Source organism: Grammomys surdaster, unplaced genomic scaffold (genome assembly GCF_004785775.1).
Source record: "Grammomys surdaster isolate TR1022 unplaced genomic scaffold, NIH_TR_1.0 126115, whole genome shotgun sequence".
Taxonomy (NCBI): Eukaryota; Metazoa; Chordata; class Mammalia; order Rodentia; family Muridae; genus Grammomys; species Grammomys surdaster.
The window spans coordinates 1703713-1715948 of NW_021620923.1; the positions used below are offsets into that span (position 1 = coordinate 1703713).

At 39.7% G+C, this 12236-nt stretch overlaps 1 pseudogene; it reads right to left on the reverse strand.

The window, feature by feature from the left end:
- Positions 1-9213: 9213 nt before the first annotated feature.
- Positions 9214-9596, reverse strand: LOC114611551 (annotated as a pseudogene).
- Between the last annotated feature and the right edge of the window lie 2640 nt (positions 9597-12236).

The window sequence follows — 12236 nt, forward strand, 5'->3', positions numbered from 1 at the left end:
GGCCTCCATGAAACTGAAGTAGTGGCACAGGGGCTGCAATGTTATTCAGAACACATGCAATTTAAACCTTGCAAATTGTTTACCTCTGGAAATGACTACTTGATATTTTTTGATGTCAACTAATTGCTTGGATAATGAAAGCATGGGGGAAACGAAACTGCTAAGAGAAAAACTAATATACCAAAGAAAGGTAGATATCCAAGGAAAGGGGCTCCATGATGGAGGGGAGACCAAAGAGGGCAGGAAGGGACTAGATTCCATTTAGGGTCAATAGTCGCACCACTGATATACTGAAAGGAAAACAAAGATTCATTTCCTTATTAATAGTTTACAAATATTCATGCCCAGAGACCAAAAGACAAACATGTGAACAATAAGGGCTTCATTGAAAAAGTATCTGAGCAGATTAATAAGTAACACTTAGACCTGAAATACCTATCAACTCTTTTAAAGTCCAGTTTCTAATAAAGCAGTGGTTTGGAGAGGCGAGCTGCTCCAGTTCAGCTGCTGTTGCTGTAATACAATACAAACCAAAATCAAGCTGGGGAGAAAAGTGTTTATTTTACCTTTTAGGATTCAGTTCATCCTCCTACACAGCTAAGGAGTGAACTCAGATGGAAATCTGGGAACAGGAATAGAAGTGGAAACCGTAGAGGAATGCTGTTGGCTAGCTGGCTCCTCATGGTTTGCTCAGCTGGCATTTTTATACAGCCCAGGATGACCTTCCCAAGGATGGCGTCCAGGTCAGTCAGTGTCTCAAAAACCAACAGAGTTGTGTTAGTAGAACAATACCTGAGGTTGTGTAGTGACCCCATGTGTATACACACACACACACACACACACACACGAACACACACAAACCCTCACACACATACATACCTGACCATGCATCACACACATGAAGAGAGAGAATGAATTCATAAGCCTGTACTTTAGAAAATAGTGTAATTCCGTAAGTGGATATGAATTTTAAAAGGAGCCAAGTTTATAGCACATTATGTACAGAACCACCGTGCTCAGGAGTACAGGCTTTAAAAAGTCCTTCAGGGTACTTGGGGTAGACTTTTTATTGATTTGCTTTCTCAGTGAACTCTCAGCTTCTGATACAATCATAAAGAAAAACACAGAATTTTTATGAATGCTCTATCCAGGGTCTTAAATACTCCTTTGTTCCAGACATGTATGGTAGAACCATGAATCCTCAGGGAAAATAACAAGACACCAGGCATCTTGTCAAGAACTCACAACAGGCTAGTTATTGCTCCCGTCCTAACATGTCACATCTTTGTTTATGTTTTAAGGAGTCCAGAAACAAAGCAACCCACAGAAAGCCTTTGTTCATTTTATCTCTTGAATCTTCTGTGTGGATATGTGCACGCACGTCAGCCCCCATAGAAGCACACAAGTACCTCACATGGCAGAACAAAGGAGAATGCCCTTCTACTGTTACAATTCATCTGTGTCAGGAGTACAATCAAAATTTACCAAAGCATTTTTGAGGTTTTGTCAATTAGGATGCTGTAGTCTTTTTCCCCACTGGAATGTATTTGTTTCTTCCTTGACATCTTTGGAGTGTTTTCAAATGAAGGGTGTTGTGATTGTGGAGGAAGATAGCAACTTTCTTCTATTTCAGACTTATTTATTTTTCTCAGAGCCTTTTCTAGGCTATCTTCCAAAATAGCCTCTAACTACCTAAGCTGTTCAATGAAGTGTATCAGAAAGCAATCCTTGAAATAGCTCTGAAATATGTTCTCTTCTCTCATTTGAACATGGTTGCATGCCAATCAAGAGCAAAGCAATTAAAATCCTGCCAAGATCAGAGTATGTGCCTGGCCGCCGCTTTTGCCAGTCTATCAAAACATTTCCTCACAGCTTTTGTTAAAGCCCCAGTGACCTACTCTCCAGCAATATCCAGAAATCTCTCCGTGATCTTTACAGTTCTTCATTTGTTTCCAAATATAGGTCAACAAGTTTGTTGCTTTGAAATACCAGCTGTCAGTTTTTAGTCTCCCCCCGCCTTACATCTCACTGGTTGTTTATTTTTTTTCCCCTACCTTTTAAAAGCACCTGCCTTAACAACAACATTAAATCTTCGGTGGTGGATGCGCATGTGTCTTATTTTCATATTTTCATTAAGGTTACGGTGTTTCAAGCTGTGTTGTGTATGCCTAGTTCCTGCACACATCAGTCTTTTTCTCATGGTCCTCCCATTCTGCTAATAAGATAATCCGTTAGCAGATTTTTCTGGTGCCATCCACTGAATCTCAGCACACTTGGCAATCAGCTTCCTTGAGTTAATCAGCAAATACATTGCTGTGGGAGGTAAGCAGTCCCTTTCTGGATTATTCAGCCGTCTCATCAATAATCGAAAGGACCAGCTAAGCAATTTGCCCTGCCCTCCCCTAAGCCTTCGGCTACCCCCTCCCCACCCTGCCGAGTGCAATTGACATTCGACTTGCTCAAACAGTTCTGCTCAAGAATCTTGAAATTTCAGGTCGCCCAGAGCACAGTTCAGTGACAGAATGTCAAGATACAAACCAAAAAAAAAAAAAAGTCCCAGGAACTGCCAAAGTATCTGTGACTGTGAAGAGATGGAGAGAATGGCTGAAACTGATAGAAATCACAGGAGCCTGAAGCCAGTCAGCTGAAAACAGGTAACTGAAGCAAACCTATGTTTTAGGTTAAATTATATGAATGCCTGAATCTCCGACTTCATTTCCTGCACAGTAAAAATGCTATAAGGCAAACAGTGCTTGACTCTGAGATATTACCGGGACTCACAAACTCTACAGTCCTTGCAATGAAAACATTAGTTTAACCTTATCTCTCAGAATTGCTAATGAAGCTCTAATCCTTACCCCTCCTCTGCCTAGCCATCTATTTGTCTAAAATACAGCTTCCTTACTTGACAGGGCCCAATGTCTTTAATCCTTCAAACCTTTCATCAGATGGGCTACATACTATTTTGCATTAAGAAAATGGACTAAACGATGTCAACACTTTTGAAGATGAAGCATTTTTCTCAATTCAATTGAAGTCTCCGTGTCTGACAGTGTCTGCCTTCTGACTATCTGTTCTCATGTACATAGACAAAATTCAACTTTATTCGTTCTTTCCCCTCCTGCCTGACCTGAGTTTCTACCCTGAATTGCTACTGCTTTCTCCTTGAAATTGCAGAACAGTGGGAAATTTGATCAGCCTGATCTAGCAAGTCTCATACAAAGATGGCAATGGTTACACAGAGGCATTTGGCATTTTCAATGAAGTTCACTGTGAAGAGTGACGTTTATTGAACAGGTCAAGGCACAATATAAAATATTTTTCTCTACCTATTAGGACATATTTTCATTTTAAGTGTAAATACTATGGTCTTGAGAAAACGTAAGCAACTATAGAGGAAATTCTGGTCTTGTTTTTAATGTCTTTACTTTTCTCTGCAGATATAACCTCCCTTACATGAGTACCAAATCCTAGTATTTTATTCTTTTTCTACTTGTCCCTTGGATGTTTTCTTCATACTACAGGGTCAATACTTTAAAAACTATATTTCTCCAGAGCCAGCTTCTTTGTCAAATCCATCTTGAACTCGTGACACTAGAATTTCTCCTCTGCTGCTGTCATTTCTTTTTGAGGGCAAAATCACTTATGTGTCATGGCATCAATGACCCTTTCATGTCCACTGGCTTTTCTGCAAACATCAAGATGCCTCAATAAACAAGTGCTGACTTTCTCAATGCCACAGGAGTTTTAGAGAAATGTACACATCGTGTTAAATACTAGCTGATAGCCCATGCACTATGTCATTCTTAGTAAGCATTTTGTGGTCATATCGCGTTGTGCTGTGTTCCATCAATTCTTCTAAATCTGACCTTCCTAATCATAAATTGTTTAATATTACACACTTGAGGAGCAGCAGTTTTCTTAGTGTGATGTATGTCTCTTCAGTTCCAGGATGCCAGAGGTATAGGTAGTAACGTGGTAAAGCCACCCTGAGTTACATACATACTCTGTCTCAAATAAACAAAAAGTAGCAATAACATTAGAGTATGGCATATTACTGCTAGTATGAATTTTAGATTAAACTTCTAGAATGAAATATATTTCAAAATCTGATTATTGATAATTTATCTTTAACTCAATAATACATAGAACATAAGAACTTGATAACAAGTTCCCTGTATAAAACCTGAAATCAAGCATAAAGGCTTTTTGAAAATTATACTGATGATATCCAATGCTATATTTTACTAATTCATTACATGCCTGGCATGCATGTATGTTATCTAAAATAAAATTTTCTATGTAACCCTACTTAAAAGTAGAGAGCAAACCTCAAGGTAATTTAATCATGTCACTCTAATGATCAAAACCTGTAAGTTGTTCTGTTACTGCCTCTAGGTCACCCGTACCTTGTATCTATGTTGTCCATTTGCTTGCCGGGATCTGTCCAAGTGCCTACTTAACTCCAAGACAGAGTTCATGACCAGTTCATTATACAATCAACAAACTGTGAAGCGTCCACAATAATCTGCCTTACAGGTGGCTTTGTTGAGTTGGTTCTGTCTTGTGTTGTTACGGTTTTGTTTCTGGGATGCGGCCTCATGCAACTCAAGCTAGTTGTTAAGGGTGGCCCTGAACTCATAAACCTCCTATCTCTGCCTCTGGTTGGGACAGCCAGATTATAGGCACGCTTCACAATGCCGGACCACATGCTGTTTGCTAAGGAAGTAATATGTGAACTGAGATCTGAATAGCAGGAAGAGCAATCATGTGGAGCTTGGAAGGTGATGATGTAACCACAGGAAACATCTAGTAAAAAAGCTCTAGGCAAGAAAGAGCATTCTGAAAAGAAGAGAGAGCAAGTACAGGTAAGAATAAAAACCTCAGGGGGTCCTACAGAACACATAAGCTCTTACAGGAAACAGGCAGGGTTTAAGGAGAAAACACTATTCAAAGGCTGGCTAGAAAAGAGAAAAAGATACCAGTTTACCAATATCAATCAAAACTATGGTGTGTGTGTGTGTGTGTGTGTGTGTGTGTATGAGAGAGAGAGAGAGAGAGAGAGGGAGGGAGGGAGAGAGGGAGAGAGGGAGAGAGGGAGAGAGGGAGAGAGAGAGAGAGAGAGAGAGAGAGAGAGAGAGAGAGATCATAATAAAAATAATGTAGTAGTACATATTATCTCTGCTCATGTCTAGGTATGTGTAACTCAATTATATCATTTATTTGGTGAAGTATCTTAACTTGTTATTTCTACATGGCTAGCTCTTCCTAACTAGTCTGATGAATCAACACATGAACAGTCTCTGTCATGTCCTTCAGTATCCTGTTTTCCACCCAAGCTGTTATCACATTCTCTCTCTCTCTGTCTCTCCCCTTCTCCTTTTCTTTCTTCCTTCCCTTCTTCCTCTTCCTCCTCCTCTTCTTCTTCCCCTTTTTTTTTATTTTTGTTTTTTTGGGTTTTTTGTTTTTGTTTTTTGTTTTTTTTTAAAAAAAAGGTTTTCTCTGAGTAATCTATTTGCTGTCCTGGACCTTGCTCTGCAGGTCAGGATAGCCTCAAACTCACAAAGATCTACCTGCCTCTGCCTCCCAAGAGCTGGGATTAAAGGCATGCACCACCATTACCAGCTCACATTTTCTTTCTTAGACACAGATGAAGCATATGGTGTCGTTCAATTTATCTATTACTAATACAATGCAAAAATCATGTTTAAACCCTATTTATAAATGTGATATTCTTAAATCCAGGTATCAAATATTTTTATCAGTTCTAATGTTCTATGTATTACTGAGTTAAAGGTAAATATAGATCATTATAATTTTATAGAATATATTTTGCCTGGCAGTTTACTCTAAAAAAATTATACTAACAGTAATATTTTACACGATATATATTTGAGACAGGGTTTCATAGAGGCTAACCTCAAGCTACATAGTCAGAGATTACTTTGAAGTTCTGGTCCTCCTGCCTTTTGCTCCTGAGTCCTGGAATTGCGAGTGTATGCCCCCACATCCAGATGATGTGGTACTGGCAACTGAGCCCAGGGCTTCATGCATGCTAAGCAAACACTCTATGAACTGTGCTATCTCCCAGCCCCGTATTTATGTATCTTCTGATCTAGCACTTTCTGCCTAGAAGATATACTATAACATTTATAAGTAAAGTTCAAACATTATTTATTGCATTGCATTACCAATAAATAAATGGGATGGTGCCTTACGCTTCATCTGTATTTAAAAAAGAAAGTGAGGTAGCAGCTTGGGCTGAGAAAGATACAGGATAGGGAATGACATGAGGATGACTGTTCATGTTAATACATCAAGCCAGCTACCAAGAGATAGCCATGGATGGAAATACGAAATACAGGATATTTTGCCAAACAAATGATAAAATTAGAGGATATACATAGACAGGAGTAGAATATCTACCACTACATTATTTTTTTATTATAATTGAATCACAGAGACAACTTGAGAGATTCAATGCTTAGCCTTTTCAAGCATCGCCAGTGTCAGTAGCATTGGACATAACACAGGGGGATTCAGTGCATTCTTTCAAGCTCATGGCTTATAGCCAGTGTTACGTGACACTGAATTGGTATCTTCTATCTGCATTCAGGAGACAGGGAAAGGTTGCCATGAATTCATATAAGTTAAGGTAAAAATTCAGACTCAACAAGTTCCTGCTACTCTGTTGATCTGTATTTGTGAGAACAATTTCTCCCTTTTCATTTTTCTCTCAGGCTGGTCGTCTCCTCCCTATTTTATTGTTTTATCCAATCTTCTTCAGCCACTCTGAAGGTCCAGGTGCCTCTGGGGTCTGCACATGGTTCCATATTTCATTTTTCATATTCTCCTAAGGACATTCATATTTCATGTATTTCATATTCTCCTAAGGACAATATGTTCTTCATCCATTATCCTTGCCAGTTAATTTTAACTCCATTAATTTTAAAGCATAGATTCCACCCAAATTCATCTTTTTCCTTAACTTTGGGCTTTTCCCTCCAACTCTTTAATAGATAGTTCTATTGTAATATACTATAGACCCATAAACCTGAATTGTATTTAATGTAATAATCATAGACTGGTGGGGGTTTTTATGTGCGCTGTTCTACCTGCAAGTATGCCTGTATACAAGTGTCAGATCCCTTAGAACTGTAATTACAGACAGTTGCCAATTGTCATATGGGTGCTGGGAATTGAACTCTGGTCCTTTGGAAGAGTAGCCAGTGCTCTTAACTTCTGAGTCATCAATTCAATCCCTAGACTGGTGTTGTTAAATGTGAAATACTGCAATGATTTTTCAACCTCTGTGACAATTTGAGCCACCATTCAGCTAAGTATCTCCACCTGGTATTTCCTTCCATGGTCCATTCTCTCTCTGTGTGTCCTGGTGTATCAGTTTGTGAATACTCCTCCTCACCATCGCCTATCTGTTTATTTCTCATCCCAAGCTTTTACCATGTTTTCTCTTTCAACACAAATCTAAACATAGTGCGCTTGCATATAGATAACTCAACCCCCACAATGGCAACCCAAATATACCAATCATGTACCTGCTGCTGCTATATTTCAACTTCATCACAAAACATTGCAATACCCTCAGAGTACCAGCAGGCACACACACAGGTCATGCATTGCTGACCCCACATGCGCACACACCCTGGTCCTACACAATGTGCTCTCACACCTTGCAATGACCATCTTGCCTTGCTCACTTCAGCCCTCCCTCCTCCTGCCTTGGAGGTCTATATATGGTGGAGCAGTTGCTATTATCCCACTCCCTCCTGGCCTCTTTACTTCCTTCCTCGTGATACTATAGTACCGTATAATCCTATAGTTTCATGGTTACTTTTGCACTTCTTCTTTTCTACCATTCCTCTTGTCTTCAGATATTCTTACTACAGCCCATAGAACAGCCTACAAAACACAACTCAATAAAGAATGAAAAACAAAGAAATAACCCTCATTTCCATAATCTATTTTTAAATGGTTCATGTGCTAATTTGTATCACACTCCCCCTCTTCCTATAGGTACTATCAGTCCTCAAAATGTCTACTCATTATCCTATGGACACTGCATTGTACCTTGAAGCAAGATACATAAATATTCTTTCAGTTCTCAAGGCCTCCTTTGACACACACATGTAAAAAAAAATATTTTCCAATTCCAATCATTCCTATTCCTCTTATCCTCTAAAAACCTATTTACATCACCACATATGTAGAGTACGTAGTCCCTACTCGATAGTTGCCTTCTCGCTGCAAGTCCAGCTACAATTTAGGTGTCTTCAAGTTCTACATGGACAATGTTATCCAAAGCTGTACATGTGGGAATTGCTGACACCCCCCTCGAGCCATCTGCTGTCACGGCCACAATGTCTTTCGTTTTTTTCACACATCAGAGTGGTCTGAAATCCATCAGCCCCACCGCATACTGACTAAACCTTACTGGCCCCTCCAGCCCTTATTTCATAATCGTGGCCTACCTCATTTTTAATGTTATCATTTATAATCTTTCTGATCTCAGATTTAAAACATCTGCTCTTTCTGTTTTAACCTACACCCTATGAATATTAAACTGCTCTCTTACTACATCCTTAATTCCCTTTCTTTTTATGTTGAAAGGTACTCACCCGAGTTGAGTCATTACATGTCACATTTGCTGAAATTACTGCTCAATTTCACAGCTCTGAAGCCTGGGGTGGCTCCTTTATGTGAAGGAAAATCCACAGAGGCTATCCCATTGCAAATGTCTCTCCTTCACCCAGGTACACTGCAGAGCTACCTGGTGGTCCTGCGTTTGCCTTTAATTCTTTAACTCTGCCTAATGACAAACAGGGACATTTCTAGCCACGCTTTTCATTCTGTGTCTTATTCCTGAAGACAAGCTTGCCTCCTCTTTCCACCTACTCCCTCTGTGCCGCCCTCCACAAAGTGATACATTCAACTCTCATAGCCATGCTTCCAGATTCTGAGAACTCTTCTCTTGAAATGTAGCACAAAGGTGCTGGGGCCTCCTTCCTTGCTGTGACTTGTTTCTTCTGTTCTCCTTGCTTTCCTCCTCAGACATCCGCAAACATTTCATCACATTGTCATCTTCATCCCAGACTGACACCTGATTCATTTCCATATATATATATATATATTTTTTTTTTGGTAAAAGAATAAGACAGGCTTTCTTGATACTTTTTGGTTTTTTTCAAAAGGAGCTCTGGCAAAGTTTTATTAAAGGAAAACTTTCTTGTTCACTTCTCATCTGTCTGCTCTGCCATGCTTCTAATAATATCAGAATCACCTGGGTCAATGATAGCCAGTGTGCATACTCTGTAGTACTTTCCGCAAGCTGTGCCCAATTCAATATTATTGCCACTGTAGTGATGGACACCAGTTTTACCCAACATGGCATAGTATTCTATTTCAGATTTCCTCAAAGCTGGGCAGTTGTTGGCAAGGATAACCAACTTCGCGTTGCCTTGTCTGATCATTTTCAGAGTCTGTTTGTACCCCAGCACGTACTTTCCACTTTTCATAACAAGCTGGACCCTAGAGTTGATCGACTCCAGAGACTTTTTCGTTTTCTTTGCAGCCACCATCTTCCTGACTTAGGTGCAAAACAGCCCCCAACCAAGAGCAGCCGCCATGATGGCCAGGGAGCGAGAAAGGAAGGAGTTCCCACAATGCAAAGCTCTTCTAGGTGGACCTTGATAATACTTTCTAACCTCCTATTTACTGTCTAGTATTAAACATTGAGCCTGTATTTCTTTTCAGTTCCAATGTATTGATTTCTCCAAATTACCAAACTGAAAGCACATTTTTTAATTAATTTTTTATTGGATATTTTATTTACATTTCAGATGTTATTCCCTTTCCTCATTCTCCCCACCCAGAAACCGCCTACCCCATCCCCCTTCCTCCTGCTTCTACGAGAATGTGCCCCCACCTACCCACTCCCACCTCCCCACCCTCGAATTCTCCCATACTGGAGCATCCAGCCTTCACAGGACTAAGGACCTCCTCTCACCTATGCCCAACAAGGCCATCCTCCCCTACATATACAGCTGGAACCATGGTTCCCTCCCTATGTGCTCCCAGACTGGTGGTTTAGACCCTGGGAGCTCTGGTTGGTTGGTATTGTTGCTCTCCCCATGGGGCTCCAAACCCTTTCAGGTCCTTCAGTCTTCTCTCTCCCTCCTCCATTGGGAACCCTCTGATCAGTTGTATGGTTAGCTGTGAGCATCTGCTTTTGTATATGTCAGGCTCTGGCAGACCTCTAAGGACACAGATATATCAGGCTCCTATCTACATGCACTTCTTGGCATCTACATCAGCGTCTACCTTTCGTGACAGCACATGGGATGGATACTCCGGTAGAGCAGTCTCCAGACAGGCTCTCCTTCACTTTCTGTTCTACACTTTGCTCCATATTTGCTCCCTTGAGTATTTTGTTACTCCTTCTAAGAAGTACCAAAGCACCCACGCTTTGGTCTTCCTTCTTCGTGAGCTTCATGTTGTCTGTGAGTTGTATCTTGGGTATTGCGAGTGAAAGCATATTATAAATCAAGGTCTATGCTCCTTTTATTTGATTTGATATTACTAAACAGTGCTTCATGATCACTGCTTCCTCTTTGCAAGAACAGAGGACTCTCCTGATTAACTGATATTCTCTCTCTCTCTCTCTCTCTCTCTCTCTCTCTCTCCTTCTTCTCCCCTCCTCTCCCCTCCCCCTCCCTCTCTCCATTCTTTATAAACTTAAATGTCATGATACCCAAAAGATCTTTAGCTCTAGCCCACTGAATTTCACTCATGCTCCTGGTATGATTCATCCCAGAAGTCCTTCCATTTGCCCAGTGCAACTCATACACCATAGTCTTAGGATAGTCCATCTTTTCTCTGAGCGTTACACTCACAAAACAAATCTATTGATTCTTTCCAAGCTTAACATTTGTATGTACACACACATGAACACACATATGCACACATATGCACACACAAAGAGAGACATATACACACCATACACATACACACACACACACACACACACACACACATATATCTGTGTGTGTGTGTTTGTGTGTGTGTGTGTGTGTGTGTGTATGTGTGTATTTGTGCCTGGGTGGTAGAACATGGTAATGAAAAAGCCAAAATGAGATCCACTTGGGGACCTGCTACCCAAGCCACCGTGTGTGTGTGTGTGTGTGTATGTGTCTGTGTATAAATATCTTATATTCCAAAAATGGATGTTGCAAAAATAACTCATTTTATTATATTCACTATAATATGTAAAATATATACATGTACATATAAATATTAAATGTATACCCACATGGCAAATCTGTCTGTGTGCATATATATATGTATACACTTACATATTTAAGACCTACAATACACCATGAACTGTGTTGCTCATTAAGATTGTATTATTAACAAATGGATTTCTTCTGCTCTTCCAGGAAGTTACAGTGTCTTAAATTGAACTCATCACCTTTTTCCATAAATCTGTTACTCCATAAAATTTTCTTTTCTTAAACACAAAACTCCTTTCCTTTCTTATTTTCCTCTTCCATTTGGCATTCATCAAAAACTCCTGCCATGTCATCATGATTTCTCAACCTTTTATTCATGACTCCTGGCACTCTAGATCTGTCCAGAACCTCTGTAATATATCAGCCTTATGATTCAGCTCTTTGCCTTGTAACCTATAAATTCAGAGACTAATTTTCTGGCACATGGCATATCGAAACACTACGCTAAAGTTACAATATTCACTTGTTCAAAAAATTTTTATTAGTCATTTTGAACCAAGGGATGAATGTCAATCTAGCCTGACATTTAAAGTCCTTGAAAATTTAACCCTCCTCAACTTTTCAAATTTGTCTCTGCACTTTGAATACTGACTTATAATACTATAATATGACATCTACTGAAATGGCTATCAGATCCCCATGTGTGCCATATTGGATCTCGCTTTAACTTTTTCATTACCATGTTTTACCACCCAGGCGCCAACTCATTCAGAAAGTTCCCCAACCCTAGATTTTCCTACTCTGGGTTCCCACAATTCTATTTTTTTCTGCCTGTGTTTACACAGAAATCTACCACATTAGATTTCTGTATATGTCTCTATGATAGGAGGCTAGGATCTGTATTCATCTTTAACTTCATAAAACTGGTAATATTTAGCACATATTACTTAATGAATTTTAATTAAGGAAATCGGTAAACGTCATTTATCT